The sequence below is a fragment of the Ictidomys tridecemlineatus genome, chromosome 2 (assembly GCF_052094955.1).
Source record: "Ictidomys tridecemlineatus isolate mIctTri1 chromosome 2, mIctTri1.hap1, whole genome shotgun sequence".
NCBI classification, from domain to species: Eukaryota; Metazoa; Chordata; class Mammalia; order Rodentia; family Sciuridae; genus Ictidomys; species Ictidomys tridecemlineatus.
Window position 1 is genome coordinate 65,574,405 of NC_135478.1, and position 23,453 is coordinate 65,597,857.

The following is a 23,453-nucleotide window of genomic DNA, read 5'->3' on the forward strand; positions in this document are numbered from 1 at the left end:
ACTTAGTGTCCATAAATAGCTTTAGTAGCACGTAGCCATGCCCGTCCACTATGTCCTAGAGATGGCTCTTTCTTCTGCCCTCTGCCGAGTTAAACCCATGGTTTAGTTGCACCCTAACCCTTTGAATCCCCCTCATCTTGGAGACTACACTCTGCCTGTCTGCAGGCTCTCTCCATAATGCCACCTGGGCTCTGCTGCTCTTCGCACATCCAGGTCCTGATCATGCCATGCTGAAGAAAGGGCCACTAGTGAGGTCAGCTCTGTGATGGAGCTGTAGCCACAGCCATCCAGACACCCTGGGGCAGACAAACATGTCTGCCACACCAGCACAATTGTGAGGCCACGCCGGGGCCAGGCTCCACCAAGCACATCAGGGCTTTTGCCCACCCCAGCCCTGTCACAGCCTGCTGTTGGTGCAAGAAGCCAACTGACACCCCCACCCCCTGGAAAACAGACAGGCCCCTTCTCCTGTGCCTTTCCTTCCCCACCAGCACCCAGGCCGGGCCCACAGTCATGATGGCAAATCTGAGGCTCAGGTTTGGGTCCTTTTGCCTCTAATGTGGATATGATCACAAAGATCTAGCAGGGGAAGCTGCCAGCACCCAGCTCAGGGCAGAGCAAGTCCTGCTGTGCATCTGTCTTGTGGCCTGTGGCAGAGCCAGCAAACACAGTCCCTGTGCTGCCCTCCTCCCCCCCGGCCCCTGGTCCTGAGGCCCCCTGAGAGCCTCGGCCCCCAGCCACATGAGAGGGGCTCCAAGCTGCCGAGAAGTCACTGCCCCATTGCCCCTCAGTCCCTGATTTCCCTACATAGAACCAGTGGACACTGGGTGTGGGCCCTGGCACATAGCCCACCCTTTCACAGTGGCTCATTTGTATCTCCTGACAGAGTGAAAAAGACTTCCCTCTAGCGGCTGCACAGGGGGCTCACCAGAAGCCTCACACCTCCATAGATAAGCCCCCTTACCCCAGGACCCACCACATCCAGCAGCCTCACAAGTGAAGGAGCACCTGCACCCTGACACCCCAGCAGTCCTGGCTTCGCTTCCCTGTGACATCCCTCATGGACACCCAGCACCTTCTCCAAGAGCTGCTCAATCTGAGAAATCTAAGACAAAGCCAAATATCCCTTCCTTTGTCTTAAATTTCCATATTTAAAATTAGAAACATTCAAACCCCAAATGTGTCCTAGGAATCTTGGCAGGATGCCATTGAAAGATCCTCGCACCCTCCCTCAGAAGTGCCATTAGCAGAATTTACTGAGACCCAAGTAAAATGAAGTCCTTCACCCTTTAGCCTAATTCTGTCTCCACAATGTTCTGAAGTCCTGCCTGTGGTCCTGAGAACAAGAGGGCACAGTGTGGCAAGATTCAATAAGGTTAAGGAAAAGCTCAACTATTTCATGCTTTTTAGTAAAAACATAACAGTCTGCACAGCCATGGGAGGGTATGACATAGGGCTGGGCTGGTAGGTCTCAGAGAGGGTCTTTGAGCAGTCACTTGACACTGAATCCCTTCCCTGGGCAACAGGGGGTCTCAGTACCAGGTACCCAAGCATCAAAGGACGCAAAGGAAAGCGGTCAGCTCTGAAAAGTCTCTTTCTTTCCAGAGGCCCTTGTGCTGAGGACGTGGGCTGGGGGATCCCAGGAGCACTTGCTGAGTGAGGTCAGCATCGTCTTAGTACAGGCTCTGGGAAGAAGGAGACAGACCTCAAGGTTCAGCAGTCACCTCTAGGGCTGCTCTGGCCTTCTGGAGGTGACCACTGCCCAGGGTGGAGGAAGACACAGCTAGCTCTGGGGTGCTTCACACAAGAGTTGAAAGCATGAGAGACAGCGTCGAGGCCTGCCCTTTGCCTCCCCAGGGATCACCACGTCTCCCCGAGTGTGGTCTGTCTCCCTGTGACCAGAATCTCTCTTACCAGGCACACATCTGCCTGCACCCACCCTCGCTTGGGCACATCAGATTGTGCAGTTTCTACATGTGTCTCCTGCCCCAAGATGCCCTAGATTAGTCCTTGTCTTGAGGCTATGGTGTGCTCTGCTTTTCCAACAAAGCAGAAATGAGAAGTTCCTGGAGCACTGCTCAGAAGAGGGTGTGTCTGACCGTCCCACCCACCAGCAGTGGAGTCTGCTGGAGGTCCAGGTGGCACTGTGTGCATCGTTCATATGACCAGCCTTTCTGGTACCTTCTCCAGGCTTGTGTTCCAGGTGGAAAAAACCAAGGCAAGCTGGTCAGGGTCAGCTTGTCCTCTTCCCTGATGGAGAAGCCCAGCACCACATTGATGGGCAGCATTGGTTTCCTGGGATGCCAGGGCATAACCCTCAAGGCCCATGTTTCATATTTCTTAATCACTGAAACGTAGGTTTGAACAGAGGGTGTCTCTGGAGACCGAGACTAGGCTGGCAGTACTGCCATGGAACACGCCACAGGAGCAGCCTGCCACTGTCTTGTTGAAAGGACCTCCTGCTCCCAGAGGCATGCCAGGTTTTCCAGAGGCACATTCCATAAACTTCAAGCTAGATTGCACATGCAACTGTGGACTCTAGATCCATGAAAGCAAGTGCTTTTCTGAATGAGTTTATCAATAGCTGATTGCAAGAATAATAGAGATTCTAATAAAGCTCCCGCAACAATTCTCATGGATTGTTTCTCTCAGAGATTCCCTTTTACATATTCCTGGGGTTGCCAGGTGGTTTCAGTAGAAATACAAATGTACATATTTGATGAATATTTTCAAAAAATCATTTCCCAGTCACAGATCTGAACTGTTGAACACCTGGCAACTGGAGCATAATCATCTACTGAGACTGGCAAAAAATGGAAAAGCTTAATATAGTTGGTTGAACTGTATTACTTGGGACCAGCAACTGTGCTGGCCCTGTGCTGAGCAGGCCCATTGGGAACAGATTTTAAAGAGAAGTACTCGTAGTAAGTCTAGGGGTGGTAGTCCGTAGTTGGTTATATGCCAAACATCTGCCTTCATGAGAAGGTGTCCCAGAGGAAACCAGGAGGCAGACAACCCAGAGGTGCAGGACCAAATCCGAGTTTGATCTGGGAGGGACCCCTGGAATTTTCTCCCTGGAAGCTGCAAGGTCAGGATGGACCAAGGTTGGGCGTGGCCGTTATGCACACAATGCAACTCCCTACAGTCCTCTCTGTCACATTCTGCTGCCTCTGGAAGCTGCTGTTTGTATATGTGTGTCCTGTCTCCTGGGGACAGGGCTGAGGGTCTTACTTATTTTGTGTCAGGGGGCAGTCGATATTCTCCATCAATCCACAGTGGTGGATGGAAGCACCACACACACATCAGACATGGACAGGACTGACCCCAGGGGTTTCCCTGGCACTAGTAATACCATTGTCCCCTGCATTGGTTCCCTGCTGCTGCCATAATAGAGCCACAAACTGAGTGGCTCCAAACAACAGAACCACATCCTCTGCCCATTCTGGAGTCTGGATGTTGAAAGTCAAGGTGCTAGCAGGACATCTGTCCTCCCTCTGAAGGCACAAGAGGGACTCCTTCCCACCACCAAGCTTCAGGCAGTCACCACCTTTGCCATTTTTTTTTTGGCTTAGAGCAACATAAATCTCATCTCAGACTCTGCAGTCACATGACTATCCCTTTCTGTGTATGTCTATGTCCAAATGTCCCAAAGAACACCAGTCAATAGATTTGTGTCTCCTCTGATCCAATGTGAAATCATCTTCACCAATTAAAAATGCAAAAACCCTACTTCCAAATGAGGTCACATCTACAGGCAGTGGAAGTCAGTGCTTGAATATTTTTTGGGGGGACACTAGTCAACCCAGGACACCAACCTCTTGATAAACTCCTGACAACACCAGTCCTTGTTCCTTTAGTAAATCACCTTTCCATCACTACATCCACCATGCTCAGTTCATGGCAGTGCCACTGGTCACCAAGCAGAGCCATCTGCAGGGCTGGGGAGAGAAGACTAGAAGGGGGCACAAAGAGGCAGATGCCCCCCTTTGCAGAGAGCTGTCTTCCACTGGTTCCCATAGCTCATGACCCTACCCTTGAGGGGAAAATGAGGGGGACATAAGCAGCTATGGACACAGGAAAATGGTGTTGAGGTCAGGAAGAGGACAGCTAATGGCACACATTGCAGAAGCACAAACTCAGCCTCTCTGCAAAGCCTCTCATTCTGCAGAAGAGGCAAGGAGAAATGAGAGCATGCACCACATAGGGCCAGCTGAAGGTGGTTCAAAACCATCTGAACCTTGAAAGACTGAACTGAGAGTAGAATGGACCGCAAGTGGAGTTGTTCCAGCCAATCTTAGGACTTCCTCCAACACTGACCAGAGACAGACCTTGGAGGAAAAAAAATCCACTTTACTTATACATAGTTACCAACAGGGTGGGCTGGTGCAAGGTCATGAACCAGAGGATCAAGTCTTGTGTCACAAACTCGAATATTGATTGGAAGGGCACAAACACTCCCACAGAACTATACAACCAGTCCTGGCTCTTCTCTAAGCCCAGGTTCAGGTGTCAGGTAAGCACCCATGTGCACACGGCCACAAAGCTACAGGGTGAGATATGCCCAGCCTTTGCAAGAGACCTGGCAATGGAGACATGGAAGTGACCTCCAGCCAAGGGGAGGGCACAGCCTGGGCGGGAGGAGCCTTGAGCTCAGACAGCCAGAGAACGAGCAGGGACTGTGGGGAAAGGCAGATATTGTCGAGCTAGCAGGTTTGTAATTAATTAATTATTTTAAAAACGTCTTTTTAAAAATTTTTTATTATTAGTTGTTCAAAACATTACAAAGCTCTTGACATATCATATTTTATACATTTGATTCAAGCAGATTATGAACTCCCATTTTTACCCGTATACATATTGCATATACATTGGTTCCACATCAACTTTTTTACATATTGCCATTCTAGTGTATGTGGTATTCTGCTGCCTTTCCTATTCTCTATTATCCCCGCTCCGCTCCCCTCCCCTCCCCTCCCATCTTCTCTCTCTACCCCATCTACTGTAATTCATTTCTCTCTCTTGTTTTTTCCCCTTTCCCCTCACTTCCTCTTATATGTAATTTTGTATAACAATGAGGGTCTCCTTCCTTTACCATATAATTTCCTTTCTCTCTCTCTTTCCCTCCTTGGCCCTGTTTAATGGTGATCTTCTTCTCATGCTCTTCCTCCCTATTCTGTTCTTAGTTGCTCTCCTTATATCAAAGATGATATTTGGCATTTGTTTTTTAGGGATTGCTAGTTTCACTTAGCCTAATCTGCTCTAGTGCCATCCATTTCCCTGCAAATTCTATGATTTTGTCATTTCTTAGTGCTGCATAGTACTCCATTGTGTATAAATGCCACATTTTTTTAATCCATTCATCTATTGAAGGGCATCTAGGTTGGTTCCACAGTCTAGCTATTGTGAATTGTGCTGCTATGAACATCGATGTAGCAATATCCCTATAGTATGCTCTTTTAAGGTCTTCAGGGAACCTCCTGACTGGACAGCCCATGGTGTTCTTCCACTGTTCTGCAGATTTCCTGACTCCACAGATGCTCTGCTGATTAAATGCTTCTTTTTACAAAGTCAAAGTAAAGATTTTCCCCCCAAGACTTGGCATCCTGCTGGCCTCTGCAGGATAAAAACAAAACAAAACAAAAACCTAGGCATTTTGTAACCTTCCCAGGAGGCCTCTATAACCATATGCTCCTGAAGAACAGGAAGGTGAGTGGGTGACGGTGGCAAACCATGAAACTTTGAGTACATTTAATGTCCTCGGAATGGTTATATTAGTCAGCGTTCTCTGGAGAACCTGAACCAATAAGATGTTGTAGATCGACAGTCATGTACCTCATAGCAATGTTTTGTTCCACAATAGGCCTTATATATAGTGGTAGGCCTATAAGACTCTATTGCATAAGGATGTGGCCACCATCTTGATTTGTGTAGTACATTCTAAGGTGTTTGCAGATAACAAAATCACGTAAGGATGCATTTCTCAGAACATATCCCTGTCCTTAGTGGCATGTGACTACACACACACACACACACACACACACACACACACACACACACAGAAACTTCTTTTTAAAGAATTGGCTCATGAACTTATAAAGACTGGGCAATTTCTCTATTTGCAGGGTGGGCTGGCAGGCTGGCAGCCCGGGAAGAGCTATGTTGCAGTGAAGTCTTGGGGATCTCTTCTGCAGAGTCCCCTGTTGCTCAGGCAGCGGGTGCGGGTTTTGTTCTGTTCAGACCTTCAATACATTGGAGGAGGTCCACCACTTTATGTAGGGGAATCTGTTTTACACAAAAGTCTTCAATTTGAATGTAAACCACATCCAAAAACACCTTTGCAGAAACACCTAGAACAATGTTTAACCAAATATCTGGGCTCTACGGACCAGCCAAGTTGACACATAAAATTAAGCAAAGAGTCCATTGCAGGGCTGGGGTTGTAGCTCAGTGCTGAAGTGCTTGCCTTGTATGTGTGAAGTACTGAGTTTGATCCTCTACACCACATAAAATAAATAAAATAAAGGTATTCTGTCCATCTACAACTAAAAAAAAATATGTATTAAAGAGTCCATTACAAGTCAATGTTCTTTGAGTCTCCAAGCATCTTAAGTCTGTTTTTACATAGGTCCTAATGAGGTGTCTTCACACATTCTGCCTAACATTGAACTTACTCTTCCAAACAGATTCTCTAAAATTCAGTTAAGGGCAAGAGAAAATAATTTCCCCCTTATTCTCCCCTTTAATTCTAAATATTATAAATCCAACTGCCTTGCTTTAAAAAAATCCAATTTGTCAATCAGAAAAGACCCAACACTATCTGATGTTATGAACTAATATAATCTGGAGGATTTGGGACTCAACCCAGAAGACCTAAACGGCTTTTTATTACATTTCAACATTGTCATTCTGCAATGCCACTGGTCACTTCAAAGAGAAAGTCCAACATTTTATAGCATAAGGGCTTAATTTTCTGTGTAAATTACCCCAAACCTGCAGGTGTTCCTCTCACAGAGACAAAGAACATGATTGGAACAATAATGGCAATGTTCATCATCCCTGGAGCAGTGGTAATCATCTGGGGCCGATGCTGCTGACCATGGAATTTGGGCAAAGTCTGGAGACATTTTTGGTTGTCAGAACTAGTTGGCATAGGAAGGAGGGGGGACAGTTAGGGGCATCTAATTCACAGAGGGCAGAGGTGTTACCCAACGTCTCCCCATGCATGAACATCCTTCTACACAGAATGATGGCATCCAAAACATCCAGAATGCCAAGGCAAACAAGCCTTTGGGCCCTGTTCTAGACATTCGTAGTTTATAGTAACATAAATAAACAAGCAAAGTCCAATGCCCTCAACCTGGAATCTTGAAAACAAGCAATACATGAGGTGAGGGTGCGGTTAGTGGGGGTGGCTGAAGTAGCTCAAGCTCCATGGGTTTTCAGTCCCTGGAGCAGAAAACAGCAAATCGCTGAGATGCAGACTTTATGGAGGGGAATCTGTTTTACCCAAAGGTGAGATGCAGTGGGAAACTTTAGGTGGAGCAGATCTGTTCCTTCAGGAGAGCATTAAGTGGTTCCCAGCATAACGACTGTTTTCTCAGACACTGATACAAAGAAGAGCAGAGTTAAATGTCCTTGGTGGCTTCCCCCGCACACCCATCCAGGGCATCCAGGCTTTCAGCCATTTAAATTTTTCTCAAAGAAATGTCTGGAAACCTTTTTCCAAATGATTTCAGCCTATTTTCTACCATGAACCATGAGTGCCTTGAGCTGATTAACCTCAAAGTTATCAGGATACACGGTGAAGGGAGACATGGCTACAGAGGAAAATGAATGTTGCCCTGTAGAACAGCAGCGTGAAAGAAGCTCGTGCAGGGAGAGTTGTCTTCAGGCAGGGACTGTGGCCTGGTCTCCATCCTGTCTCCTGGCACTGTCCCGACCATACAGCCCCTCCACAAGTCCTTGCTGCCCTCACCAGGGATGCAGAGCCAGGGGGACTCGGGAAGAGTGCTCCCACCCTCCTCACACTCACTCAGTATTGGAGTTCAAGTGTGGGGAATGTACTTAACCCTCAGCGCTGAGGGGTGACCCATAAGCATGTGGCTTTCCCTGAGTTCTTGAGTCCTTCTAGGAAATTACTGGAGCTAAGGACCGTTTGGAGAACACCCCCACACCGAGCATCTGATGATGCTATTTCATCAGAAGTGAGCACGTCTTGGGGACTGTGCCCCCACACCTTGCAGTTTGGCTAACTCTGGACCCCCAATCTTTTTGCAAAACAGAAATGAAGACCTGAGTATCATCTGGCCCCATGGGCCACCACAGGCCCTCAAGGATCAGGAGGACATCGCCCTCTGTGCTTGGTCTAGGTAAGGGATCCCACATTAGTTTCCCTCATGGGGGACGTTATTAGTTGATGGAGGGTACAGCGAAACCAAGGGCAGTGGCCTGTGGCTTAGTGAAACTGAACATGCATGTTTTAGCCCTGGCTTCCCCAAAACAGCCTATGCTTCTTTAAGAAAATCAACTTCTTTAAGAAAGTAGCATAAGTTTTATTTGCCAATGAATGAGAAAAGAAAGATCAAAAAAATTAGACACTTGTTCTGTTAGCTGCAGTCTCCATGTCTATATGCCTGTGCAGGCTCCACCCCTGAGGATCTGCAGGGCCAGAACTCAGAACAGCTGGTTCTGGAGCTGGAGTGACTCTTGCAATGGGTCTAAAGCTTTTCTCCCAGTTCCAAGTGGTGAGTTATGTCAGGGCAGGTGAGAGAATTGTCCTTCTTCTCCTGGGATGTCCAAGGACAAGACTCCTGGTTGCACACAAGACTCCGGGGAGATGATGACTCCTCCTGGCAGACACCTGCCTCCCTCTCACCACAACTGGAAAGCTATTGGCCCAGACTGTTCAGGACACTGCCCCTGTGTGAAGTACCCCACAGCACTTATGGCAAGGTGTAACGTAGATTCTTGGGAACATGATTGCACCAGGGAGCAAGGAACCAAGGACCCCTCTCTACCTGTTTGAAGACCATGCATAGTTCAGAGCAGCTCACTGGAGTTCATACAGGGCCTGTGGCTGAGCATTTTGGTCTGATTCTCCCTGGGGAGACATTTATGGACATTGTTAGAACTCAGAAAGACTTAAAATATGTGTCACCCTGCTGCAGCCAGTATTGTGCTTCTCTACCCTGTATCTAGCTTCACTGGGGGCCTCAAGAGATGCTCTTGATCACCTGGAAGGCAGGGAGGCAGGGAAGACATGGGGAACCCCAAGGACCATTATTCAAGGCAATGGGCACAGAATCTGCTGAGGTGAGCCCTCTGTAGCACAGGCACTGGCATTCAGTGTTCACTGATTCATGCACAAAGCAGGATCACAAGGAAAGCACGCAGCCAGGATCAACCCCGTCAGTCTGTCTCCAAAGACTTTCTGCACATAGCTTAGGATATGTCCGTTGTCATCTGGTTTAATTAAGCAAGCCAAGCATCTTCTTCCCCGTATGCTTTTCTGGGAAAAGAGCCCAGTTGAGTCTAATAAAGCCAGTATTTTCTACATTGCCATCTTTTCAGAGAAGACTTAGCTTATTTCCATTGTCATTCAACATCCCCCTAGTCAAATGCCAGCACCTCCATCAACATGGCCTCATCTGCAAAGTCTGGAGAGGGGTTTGGTTGTACAGTCACTCTGCCCAGGCCAAAAAGTAGCAGGCCATTTCTGACCCCTTAACAGAAGAGGTGGGGAGGTCAGTAACTGCTCCAAACAGGGGCAGCCTCTGCTTACCTCCCTGAAGGGTGCTTGCTCCTGGGAAGGACACAGCTCAAAAGTGTGGGTCAGAAGCCACACAGCCCAAGCTGGGAGGGGATGCCGCCCTGTCTAGCATTCAAGAGGCTTCCAGTTAGAAGCCCAAAGGGTCACAAGACCCTCTCCTTGCTCCTGCCCTGCTGTGGGATGCAGGGGCTTTAGCCCTGAGGACACCAAGTACATTTGGTGCAGGCACAAGGTGTGATCCATCTTTAATCTTGGAATAAAAAGATGCAGGAAGCCATGAATGTGGCCTGTGTGTAGTCAAGGAGCCTTTGGAGCTGATGAAGGTGAGTGGGTGGGTGTGGGAGGTGGAGGGCCGTGTTTCAATCTCCACTCATTTACCTGGGAGCCTGACTCAAGAGGTGGATGTCTCTGTGGTCATGCCTGGGGTCTATGGAAGTCCATTATTTAGTCTAGAGTCTGACAGAAGAAGGTAGGACACAACTGTTCAGTGGCCACCAACTTGTTAAGACCTTAATAAGATCTCTATGTCAATTAATTACATCATGAAAACCCTAAAACTGGGAACAATCCATGCTGAATTGGACACTGAGAAGTTCAGTGACTTGCCACCGGGACCCCATGGCCAGTAGGGGGCAGAGCTGATCCATGGCCTCTGCCCTCTGAGGTCCAAGCTACCCCTTAGGGGATGGGAGCTGGACTCAGCTCATGGCCCCAGCTCAGCAGAAAGCCAGGAAACCTCTCCTGCAACACACAGTTGAAATGGAGCAACTCTTAAGGTACAAGCCCCCCTCTAGAAGCTGGAAAGGAGAAAGATGGGGCTCCAGCTCCCTAGGAGGTTTTGCTAGGTGTGGGGTGGAGGCCAGGTAGGACAACACACAGAGTGCCACTGGGGAACAAGTGAGATGGCAGAAAGACTGAGTCAAGCTTTAGCTGGGTGTCCAGGAGAGGACCTAAGGAGAGCAGAGCACACCTGTGTCGCAGAGAGAAGCACAAATCCACGAGTCTGCTGGGAGATCCTTCTCATCTTCTCATCCCCTCTCATCTTCAGGACATCTCTGACACAGGGAGGACAGCAGACTGCTCCCCGCCCACCTCAAGCCCATGGAAGGAGGCTGGTTCTTTCTCCAGGTGCAGCAGAAAGGAGTGGCAGGTTTTGAGCTGGAGGGCACCAAGGTCAGATTCATGTTTTTCTGCCTGAGAGGACTGGAGCTCGGACCCGGATGGCAGCCAATGACAGGTGAAGGATTTGAGGTACATTTTACAAATTAATATGGTGTAAGACCTGAACCTAAAATTAATATCGTGTGCCTCCTCAACAGCTGGTAGAACCAGGAGAGACCGTTATGGTACAACCACAAGTTCCATCTCCCACTCAGCTTGTGGACAAATAGCCAGCAGTCTTCCTGTCCCACCACCAGACACAGGGCCTGCTAATCCCTGCAATTTCCCAAAATGCCAGTCACATCTTCTTGCAGAAACTAGGGGGTGCCCACCTCCTGTCAAGTCCTCTGCCACTGGCTCCCCATGTGGTCCATTGTGGCCTGCAGGGTCTTTCTCGCCCAGGCTGTGAGCATTTGTGGTTCTATCTGCTGCTCTCATCTGTCCAGTGCTATGTATTCCACTCACAACCCAGGTAGGAATCCCTCCCTCACCCACAGGTGGACAAAAATTAGTCCAGGCAAGGAAGGCACCCAGATTTGCATCCAGTTGGCATGAAGGGGACAAGAGCCCTCCAGGCTCTGAGTCAGTATCCATAGGTGGTGGTGTCCCCACAAATTTCATTCAAGTCCTAACCCCTGGTACCTCTGTGAGCTTATTTGGAAATAGGGACCTTAAACATGCAATACAGTTAAAACATGATCCCACTCAGGCAGGGTGATGCTAATTTAATGACTAGAAAAGCGAAATTCAGACACAGACACAGAAGATGGCCACGTGGTGACAGGAACACATGGGAGCAATATTGCCACAAGCGAAGGAAGGCTAAGGATAATGAGCAGCCATTTAAGCTGGCAGAGGCAAGGAAGGACCCTCCTCATGGGCTTCTGTGGGAATGTGGCTTGTTGAACTTCTGGCCTCCATAACAGTGAGAAAATACTTTTCTCTTGTTACAAGTCATCCAAGTTGTGGTGATTTGCTGTAGCAACCCAAGGAATCCAGGTGGGGCCCAAGAACACACATTTCTGACAATTTTCTGGGTGTGTTGATACTGCTGGGATCACCATTTGAAGACCACTGGTTCAGGTAATGGGGGATAATCTGGAAGAATGTGGAGGTTGCCACAGTGTCTCAAGGGCCTCCTTGTCCTGAGTCCAGGACTGGGACAGCGAGTGGAGTCCTGCTCTCAGGGCTCAGTATGAGGTTAGGGGCATTCAGACCCAGCACCTATAGAGCCAGGGATAGAAAGAGGACAGGTGTGACATTTCTTGCCCCTGACCTATTCCTGTCACCCCAAGAAGACACTGCATCTAATTCAAGGGAGGAGAATGCATCATGCACTGGGAGGCCATGCCAGTAGGATGGGTACAGGAAGGGCCTCTCATCTGCACCTGCACTTGGTCACCTAAGGCTGTAACAGGTCAGGGCTGCACCATGGGGGAGAAAGGGTAGTGGGTGTTCAGAGAAGATCCCTTTGCAGGATCCAGATTGGACATAGTGAGCCCAGGCTGTTGAGTGGCTTCCTTGACAGACTCTTTTGCCCTGGAAATGAGGACAGTCCCTTTTCACTATAGGGAAATGGCTTCCTCACCATGGTCTGTGAACCCAGTTTCTATCCAGACTCTCACCCAGCTGTGACACTGACCAGGTTTCTGTCTTATTAGGAGGTAAAGACAAGGTAAAGTCATCTCCCTGCAGCTAATTTCTTGATATTCTTGTTTTTTTTAAATCACACTTCTGAAATATCAAGGTGGACTTGAGTTTTATTCACATATTTTTTTCTAGCTAGGAAAACATTCAACTTTTGTTCTGTTTCTGTTGTGTTTTTTTTTTTTAAGAGAGCCGAGCAGAGTTGAACACAGTAGGGCAACAAGCAGCATGCAACATAGGTGGATGGGCAGCGGTGTCTGCCCTGCCCATGGCCCTCTGGGCACTCTCCACACCTGCTCAGAGACCCATCTGGCCAACCCTGCTGCAGGGGCAGTGACGCCTCAGGATCACGTAGCCGCTGGCTGCAAGCTGGCAATCTACCTGAGCAATTTGCACTGACAGCTGTGGGCAGACTGGAGGCTCAGGACTGCTTTTCATGGCCCTGGCTGGAAACTTGCCTAGTCCTCACCGAGGCACACAACAGGCATGACCTGTGAGCCAGTGGCAACAGAAGCTCTGTGGTGAACCAGGGGCAAGGGCACTTGCATGCAGAAGCCTCCACGGACATTTCTGACCACACTCTGCAGGCACACACTCCTCCCAAGGCCACTGGACAAGGTGAACCCCCAGGGAAGCGCTGGCCTATGTCTACCCACCACACTCCCAGTTTGCATGGGGGAGCATAGTGCGTCCAGGCCGCTAAGTATTCAGCCAGAAACCAGAGACAAGACCACCATCTTCCCCCCCGCCTCCCCCTCTCACTTTTCATGTCCCAGTTCTCAGACTTCTTTGCAAGGTCCATTCCTTGTCTGTTAACTTCTCATTTAGTATTTCCACCCACCAAATACATCATTGACTATTTTATAAGTAAGCATCAATTACCTCCAATTACAATTCTACCCTAGGACAAAGTTTTGTTTAAAGTTAAAGACGAAATCACCTATTTGGGTCCTTCCTTAAAAATCATGTATTATTATGATGTTTAATGAGTTGGACTTTAGATTTCCTAAGATCAGAGTGAAACTTCCAAGTAAATAGGAACTAATTATTTCAAGTCCTATCAAAAATAAACTAATTCACAAAAGGTGTGGGGGGGCACTAGAGAAGAATAGAGTGACTTTAGGTAGAGAGGAATGAAGAGAGGGGAGGGGGTGTGGAATAGGAAGGATAGTAGAATGCCATAGACATTATTACTCTATGTATACACATGACTGCATAACTGATGTGATTCTACAACATGCACAATCAGAAAAGTGAGAAATTTTACCCCATTTATGTGTGAAATATCAAAGAGCATAAATGCATTCTACTGTCATGTATAACTAATTAAAACAAAAAATTTAAATTAACCTAAATGCTGAAGTATTTTTAATTCTTTGAGCTAAAAAGAAAAAAAACTACATGCCTATAAATCATTAGAAGAAACTATAGAAAAATTAAACTGCTTATTTGGGGTAGAAAGGGCCTCCTTAGAGAAACACAAATGTAAATATAAAAAAAGCTTGACAAATTTGATTTAAATTAAGTTTACATACAAAAGGTATCCCCTGGTTCAATTCCCCAAATACATAGCAAACCTTAAAAAAATCATCAAAAATGATGCTAAACTGTAAAATTAAAAAAATGAAGAACAAATATAAATAAGGAATTTAGGAAACAGAAAATAAAAATTGTTGGAGAAACATGCAAAGATACTCAAACTCACCAATAACTGGGTAAATGAAAATTAAGGCAATGAGAGATGCCTTACTTCACCACTGGATTTGTAAAACTTGGTGCTGCAAGGGGAGATGCCCTCTAGCCCCCTGCTGGTGGCTGAGTGCAAGGCCGAGCCTGTGCAAAGAGCCTTGTAACGTCACTATAGAAATTAACATGCATATTTCCTTTACCAGGCAAAATTTGCTTCTACACTCTGCTCTTTTAAAAACACTCAATTGTGTGTACAAATAAATAGGTATGGGGACCTTCCTTATTTATAAACAGTAAAAACCAAGAACATTTATGCTTCACATCTCCTGGGGAATACTATGCAGAAATTGAATGAAAGGTATCTAAATGTTCTCCCAAAATACAGACGATGAACAAAACTGCTTGTCCATTGGGATCTTGTTTATACAAGAGCGGGAAGATCACATTAAAAACTTGGTTCCAGCTGAGTGTGGTGGCACATGCCTATAATCCCAGGGACCTGTGAGGTTAAAGCAAGAGGATTGCAAGTTTGAGGCCAGCCTCATCAGCTAAGCAACTTAGTGCAATCCTGTCTCAAAAAAAAAAAAAAAAAAAGTAAAAAAGGACCAGGGATATACCTCAATGGTAAAGCATCCCTGGGTTTAGTAAAATTATTGAAAAAAAAAGTAGATAAAAGGCCGGGCATATTGGTGGATGCCTGTAATTTCAGTAGCTTCAGAGGCTGAGGCAGGAGTATCATAAGTTCAAAGCCAGCCTCAGTAATTTAGCAAAGCCCTAAGCAATTCCGCAAGACCCTGTCTCTAAATAAAATATTTAAAAGGCTGGGGCTGTGGATCAGTTGTTAAGCACCCCTGGATTCAATCCCTGGTACCCACTCCCCAAAAAGTTAATAAAATACTTTTTAAATTATTTCAAAAGGTCCACCAAAACACATCCAGCATACTATATAGGTAAAAGGAAGCTCCATTTTGCTTCTGCTTGTGATGTGAATTCCTGCCTATGGGAGCGTCTGAGTAATACTATCTCAATTCTCCATCATTTCATTGTATGAGAAAGTATTCATGGGGAATTGACATATTTTAAACACTTACCTTGGAAAAATTAAGTAAAAGAGTGTGGAAATAAGAAAGTATAAATCTGATTCAATTAAAATATCACCTGAAATATACCATATATATCTTTTGTAATTTATCCACACAAGTTTATTCAAATATCACGTGAGAATATGTTTATTTTGCAAGTCGTTTTAATTCTTTTCCCACAATTTCCCCATGTTTTTACATGACCACATCTTTTTTTCTAGACTTAAAATATTCAATAGAATTTGTCATACGTTAAAAAGAAAAAAACATTCTTTCTGCTGAAAATATCACATTTAACTTAAAAATCATGAGCCTTTTGAATACCAATAATTGAAGCTGCTGGGGAGGCAGGTCACATTTATATGAAGGTTCCAAGATAGCCCTGAGATCTAAATAAGAAAATATCTCTTATAAACTGTAACAAAACTCTCACCTTAAAATAAAACACTCTGTAATGTATACAATTATATCCATATTCAATAGCTTTACAGTATCAAGTCTGGGTTTACAGAAATAATAAACAAAATAGCTTTACATGCATAAAACAGGTTCTAAGACTCGTTTATACCAAAATGACAAAATTTGAAACCCAGCACCCTGTGCAAAAGTCTGTTCCAAACCTAACCCATCACAAAGACACCGTTGCTTAAAAACACAGATCCTGGGACATCCAGAAAACGTCATCTGTCATCTGAGCAAAGAAAATCCTAGTAAAATTAGCTCTGACACTTCATTTGAATGAAGAATCTGATTCAAACCAAGAGTCTGAATCCACCAAGGGTTCCTGGGATTGCTGGGTACCACTCTCAGGAGTGTGGTATCATGCACTTGGTTCCCATTGAGTGTAACCATAGTTAAGTGGTTCCAACTCATAACAGATGGTCAGCTGCCTTGATCAAGGCAGAGAAATCTCACAGACCCGGCCTAAGTGGCTCTGTTCAAACTGCCTGGGTCATCTTTCAAAAAGAGACACGTTACCTGGAATCCCAGGGAGCCCTCAGGTTTATGATTCTTCTGACCAAGCGGGTCACCTAGACACTCCCTGGGAGCCACTGTCACCTTTCCAGGCAATCTGGTCTCCCTTGAGGTCATCTGTGTGTACCTGGTGTGCGTGTACATGTGTGTGCCTGGTCACCTCTGTACATAGTCACCCTATCACACACTATGCTTGTGGGCACACAACAGGGGTGCACTTTGCACAGAAGTCTTATTGCAGGCAGAATGAGGAAACTGAGTGTGAGCACTGGTATTCAATGCCCTTGAAAATCAGTCAAATCAATGCAGGTAGTTGTTTTGTTTTTTTCCCATTTCTTTAAATTAAAAAAAAAGCAGAGGAATTTTTTAGACACTTATTTAAAATCTTAATGAAGAAATGTGAACCCAAGAGCACAGAAATGACTCGCTGACTTAAGAATTATTATATAGGTGCATAAAACAAGCTCTAAATGCGTCCAGAGGTGGGAACTTGAACAATCAGCATTTTAGGAAGAACTAGGTTTGTTCTACGTTCTTTGAGACTAATGTCATCCGCTGTGAAAGTTCCATGTGCCTCAATAACCGTGACTGGCTTGTTGTAAGGATCTATTGTGATTTATACTTTCTGTTTCCTATGAATCTTAATAAGAACAGGATCAATGTTCCATCCTTTCTTTCCCTAGAAGAAGGAGGCCCTCCAGGTGACTGCCTGGCTCAAGGGGGCGGGCTTGTGTGCTTCTGGTGGGCAGCAAACCAATAACGAGGCAGCAGGGTCCAGAATACAAACAGCTACCTGCTGTGGAAGCCCGGGATCCTGAGCAAACACGTGGAAGATAGGTAACTTCCCAAGTACTGTAGAGAAAAAGTAATTCATCACATAACAGACCAACTGTGCTGGGAGTGTACAGTAGTGCCTGACCACTTCCACCCGAGTGGGAAGCAAGTGTAGCGTTAATGGTACACCTGGAGACTCGCATTAGGGTGTAACTCACTCCCCAGGGCAAACTGAGGTCAAGGCAAATTATATAAAAATGGTCTTCTGGCTTTAGGTAGTATGGACAGGGGGAGCGTGCAGGGCACTTCTTACCCTCTCCTTGCTTTGGGCTCACTCCCTCACTCTCCAAGAGTCATTTCTTCATGGAACTTGGGAGTCCTGTGGCTTCCCAACTGTCTGAGATGGCAGCCTTTCCATCACTTTGGGCCACGATCTGGCCCCCTCCTGGGCCTCTGTCTCACCCACAGCAGCCTCTACTCCAGAGGTCTGGTTCCTGCTGACAGCTGGGAAGGAAGGGACAGAAGCATCACAAATCCCATTTTCCAGCCCATGTCACAAACTCTCCTGAGCCACGGAATGAGCTGTCATCTCAGGAGTGCCCAAAACGGAGGTGGTGATGGTCTTGCAATTCTGAGGTATCTAGCTGCTGGGAATCTGCTAGGGTAGCCCTAGAGGCTGCACCCTGATGTCCGTGATTTCCAGGATGTCCATGATGTGATGTGGGCACTTCTCTACAGCAAGCAGAGAGGAGCAGCTCCGACTCTCCTTGCTCCTTCTAGGTAGGCTAGTACCAGGCCACCTGCGGGACGCTTAAGCACACAGCAAATGGGAAAAACTGCATCAGCATCACTCTGTACTTGTAGCTTCAGACCTGGCGTAGCTTGCTCTAGAGGTAGAAGCCATGAAGAGCCCATCTGCGTTATCAAGTAGCCACCTCTTCTCACACAGAAGCGACTTCACACCACCCCACAGCCAATTCCTCTGCCAGGGTTCCCCAATCTCCAGTAACCAAAGAAATCTCTCCCAAAGGGTAAGTTCCAGAAACCTCACTTAAAATCAGCAACGGTAACAAAGTTTTTGAAATATTTCTTCTTTCCAGTTTAATCATAATTTACTCAAGCTCTAAAATGTATTAAAATATATTTCAATGTTCTCCTAACTATATTTATATATAAATCCCTGAGAAGATACCTGTCAACTTGAAATTCACTATTTACAGTTAATAAACACCCTGGGTGCAAGCAGAGGCCCCAAGCTTGCGCCCTCTGTGCTGTCCCATGTCAGGAGAGCAGACCAGTCCACACTTCCTAAAAGTGGGAGGGGTTGGGTCCTGAGCAGGACCCCAGCGCAGGAGTGGCGGGCGGGGCCTGCTGCTCACTCATCCTTGGGGACTCAGAGGTCCTGACATGACAATGCATCAGGGCCACCGTAATGCTTCTCAGGAACCCCTGTTCTGATTTTTTTAGACATCAGGACAGCAGGTGCCAAAGATGAGCAAGGAGTTTAACCAAACTGCGAGAAGAAAACAGGCCAAGAAAGAAAAGGAAGGGGGAACTAAAGAGAAGGTAAAGAGGATTTCAGGGAAAGAATGTGGAAGCTGGATGGGACACTGTGGTGGGTCCTCGCCCATCAGCACCTGATGATAAATGGAGGGTGGAGCCTCAGTGATGAGGTGCTGCTGTTCAAAGCAGTAAAAACACATACAAATGATGCCAGCTGGACTGTCAGGGAGACCAGGGGTGGTTTCTCTCCACCTCAGGGACCAGACAATCATATCTTCTCTGCGAATCCCATACCCAGAAAAGGCCATCCTAACAATGTTGCCTAAGAAGGGACTGGCTCACTGAGCCCCACAAGCCTCCTCAAGTTGACCAGCTGACTCACTGTCTTGGTGGAGCTAATCACAAGCCCAGCTGCTGCCCCCGCCTGCCTCCCTCACCCTTCTCACAGTGACACTATCAAGCCTGGGCAGGAGGTTCCCACTTGAGGATATCTGTTCTTGTGCTCCCACAGATCCCCAAATTGAGAGACTCCAAAGGCCACCTGCTGAGAAGCATCCAGACTTCTCTTCCTGACCTCCTGCACTGCCTTCCCAAGACTGGGCACAGTGTCCACTGGCTGTCATGTAGCCCACTCCAAAGAGGCTGACAAAACAAGAGCAAAAGCCTCCTCCTTAGAGAGAGGAAATAGGGGAGAGACATTGCCCTTGAAGGAGAACACTGTTGGAAAATATTCTTCCACACAGCCACAGTGACAAGTGTTGAGCACCTGGTCCAGAAGCCACCCGGACCCCACCTGAGGACATTCCAGAGAAGGGCCTCCCCAGGCAGCCCACAGTGATTTGATTCTGGAGAGAAGGACTGGTGAGAGTTTGCACCAGGCTCTGCATGGACACTTCCTACACTTGAGTCCTTTGGGCTTCACAGACAATTTCTTCTGTCTGGGGGTACACCTCAGCTCCCCTCCTGCCAGTCAGCTCTCCCACACATCTGTCATTATTACTTCATGAAGCCCACCAGGTCATGGCCACTCCCATGGAACAGGGAATGTGGCAAGTTCACCTTCAAGTCTGCCAAAGAAACTGCTGGGCTGACTCTAGTTTGCTGGCCTAGTAGACTTTCTAAATGCATGTATCTCTAGAGCTGTCTTGTGGACACCAGCAGTATTGCTGGCCAAGCCCCATGCTGGTCAGGTGCATCCTGTGCAGCTGGTCAAGGCTGGAACAAACAGGAGAGGAGGCCCCATAACAGAAACTGAAGAAATCACCTGTCACTGGACACTGACAATGGATCATGTGAGGTAGGGGGACGGGTGGGACCAAGAATGTGCAGTTCTGATCAGGTATCAGCAGAGACACGGCTTGAAGGGGTGCAGGGCTCCATACCATTCCCAGTACATAGGTACCACAGTGGTTAGCAAGCAGGATTACTTGGCAATGCAATGGCAGGCAGATGCCAAATCAGCCAGAACAGACACTGCCTAACACTGGCTGTTCCAATGACAATTTGATATTCTTACAAAGTTAGAGCCTTTTGTGGGAGCTCAGGATGGGTGTTCAGGAATAGCAACCCCCAAGTGAGAGGAGAAGCTGCTGTTCTCAACACAAGCTGCAGTATACTCTCCTGGGAACTCAAACACTGGGGTTCTTCTCCCCCAGAACAACACAGTGCCAGCCTCTGCAGTAGGAGTAAAGGCAGAAAATGTTGACAAACTAACTGGTGGTCCTCAGGGCACCCAGTATTGAAAGTCACAGATTAGAGGCCATTTGGCACTGCCTGGCTGGGCGCTCAGCTGATGAGGGAGGAGCTTGTGGCAAGCTAGGTGAAGCTGTGGATTCCATAGACATGGCATGGAGATGCCACAATGCCAGGGACCCAGAGAAGACAATCTCCAAAGATAACTGAGGTCAAGGAGATGTGGTCAAATCCAACTTCCAAGCCACAGGGGTGATCCACAACCAACTAATATGCGTAGTTCTAAAGGTGGGTCCAGGACTCTGTGGCATTCATCTTGATGTCTTTCTGGGATTAAGGAGAAACATGCTAAAATCTGATTCTGAAACAGTGTTTTTATCTCACTAGTCTCTCCAACAGCCTGGGCGCAATCTTACTATCTGATAAAGGGGGAAGGGCTAGTGTGAAATCCCTGATTGCTCAACACCAAGAAGGTGGTGATGGGAAGCTGCAAGGAGAACCCAGAGCCACAACTGCCTGCACCATGAGACAGATAAGTTCGTGTCAGCATGTATCCAGGGTTATAGTAAGGAGCTTCCAAACACTCTATGATAGTTTTTGAATCCATGGTTCCCAGTATTTCAATTAAATATTTAAATAAAGTGCATGTGTAACAGATATTCTAAGATCCAGTAAGAATTTCTCAGTTTTTGGAGATAAAAACATAAACAGAAAACTCCCCTGGAGGATGAACTAAAGATCAGGGACAATCATCAAAGTAGAAATAAAAGTAAACTCTACTTAAGCCTGGATGAGAGGGCTGCCCTGAAAATGCCAAATACTCCTAGAAATTTGTCCAAAACAAGCTTGTTAAAACTCAGTTCTAGCCTCTTGTTCCTATAAATCACCCTCCTGCCCCCTTCAGCAGTTCCATCCCTCTGGGATCCTATCTTTCCTGAATTTTTACATTTTAAGGATATACAGATTTGACTTATCTAAGAGCACGTATGACTTAATTTTGTATTTCCAATAATCATTTGTTGAGCTCACCCCACTTATTAAAAGCCAATTTTTCTCTTATATCCAATAAAAGATTTCCTATGCAGTTTATCCAAAGTTCCTGTTTAAAATGAGCCTAGCAAGAAATGCAGTTAATGCATTGTTTCCTAATAATTCGACAATGATTTTCATTATTATTACTGTATTAACAAGAGAGTTTTAAAATAAGACACTGAAATCTGAACTATTCCATTTGATAATTTTGCTGTAAAAGTCAATTTGTTTTAATCAAATTAAAACAAATATTCAGCATCAATTAATCAAATAGGAAAATCTACACCAAAGCACATCCACAATGAGATGGAAAGGCAAAAGCCAAAACCAATGGCAAAAAGGAGAATCCCGTGAACTCTGAGAATTCATACAGCTCTCACAAATATTTATTGCTAGATACGGAATTTTAAACCAGGGGTTTTCAGACTCATATATTAAAACTGTCTTAAATACAAACATCCCCAACACCTGTAAAATGCTGCAGATTGGTAAATAATGATTAAAAGTACAAAATCATGCAAAAAAAAACCCGCCCTTTGATAAATTGGTTTTTAAAAATTCTTAATTGAGGTGCTCTAAAGGTAGACATTAGGTGTATTGCCCGCTAGGTGTATTGATTGCTAGGGGAAGGAGGGTTAGGCAAATCAATACTTGCTGTTCCCAGCTCCCTCTTGGGAACACTTGACCACTTCCTGGGATCCCAGAAGGCTGCTTTCAGCGCGGTATGACCGCACTGCAGGAGCCTGGCGCGCACCTCTGAGGGCCCAGCCAGGGGGCAGCCTCCCCTGTGCCTCTCCAACAGGCCCCCCCCTGGCCCCCCGCCCGCTGCGGCTCTGCCCCCCCTCAGCGCTAGCCCGACAGAGGCCCTCCACCCAATGACCCCTGACTCCTTCACAGTCCTTTTCCTCCAGTGGGGTGCTTTTCCTTCTGTGCTTCCTCCTGGCACTTCCTCTGGGCCTCTTCTGCCTTCTTTTCTTCCTTGGCCTCCTTGTACCACCACTTGGGGATCTGCAGGTGGCTTCTGTCCTTGGCGCTGCCCTTGCGGCCTATGCGCTCTGGCTGGAAGGTGGGCGCAGGCCCTTGCTGATGCGGAACATGGGGGCCACCATACCCAGAGCACACTGCTCTGGCGCAGGAGCTGCAGGGGCAGGAGGCTGGGCTTCCGCCTGGCAGAAGCTGGCCCCTGAGCCCCTGGCAGGTAGGGAAACAGGGGACTGAGTCTCGGAGCCTCCTCTCTGGAACCCCCACCTCAGAAGTCCGAAATTGCTGTTTAGCGCCTTCTGCCTTGTCCCTCTCTTGGGCAAGGGTGTCCTGGTCCCCCTTAGCTGCCAGGATTTCCTGCACTGCCAGCCGCAGTTTTCCAAAACAGGGAGGGTCCTCGGGACACACAGTTTGGCAGACGATGGCCCCAGCAGGACTATAAAGGCTTGTGGTCATCCTGACCATATGGTCAAGAACGCCCCCATCTTCCAGGCCCCGGCCTGAGCGCGAGGACCGCTCAAATTCAGTGAGCCTCTGCAAGCAGTTTTTGGAGGCTGCAGGCTTCAGAATCTCCTCCGAAGTCAGCAGCAGCTCTGGCCTGTAGTTCTCCCCAAACTGTTCAGGGCAGGGACGCTCCAGCAGCCTCTGCATGAGTGGGACGGCCTCCACGCTGCCTGTGTAAGCAGTCCACTCCTTGGGTGACATCCCGCGTCCGCTTTCCCAGGTGTGTACGTCTGCCCATGAAAAACAAGAAGCACAAATGGGTGGCTGCAGCAGCAACTCAAAGAATGGAACAAAGTTTAACTTTCCAAAACCTAATAACAAGCTCTATCCTGGACCACTGCCACCTGCATGTGACAGTCACCTACTGCATTTACCACTGCAACAAGAAAAGGTTTCTCATGCATCATTTGATGTTTTTGTCTTTTCTAAATAAAAATTTGTCTAATCTAAATCATGATTTTTTTTTTAAGAAATAAGATTCCAGTGGAGCACAGTGGCTCACTCCTGTAATCTCAGCAGCTCGGGAGGTTGAGGCAGGAGGATTGTTTGCAAGTTCAAAGCCAGCCTCAGCAATAGCAAGGCACTAAGCAAGTCAGTGAGCCCCTGTCTCTAAATAAAATACACAATAGGGCTGGGGATGTGGC

The 23,453-nt window shown here is 47.0% G+C and overlaps 1 pseudogene; it reads right to left on the bottom strand.

Annotated features, from left to right (window-relative positions):
- Window positions 1-21,928: 21,928 nt before the first annotated feature.
- Window positions 21,929-23,213, bottom strand: LOC144368128 (ankyrin repeat domain-containing protein 33B pseudogene; annotated as a pseudogene).
- Window positions 23,214-23,453: the final 240 nt, after the last annotated feature.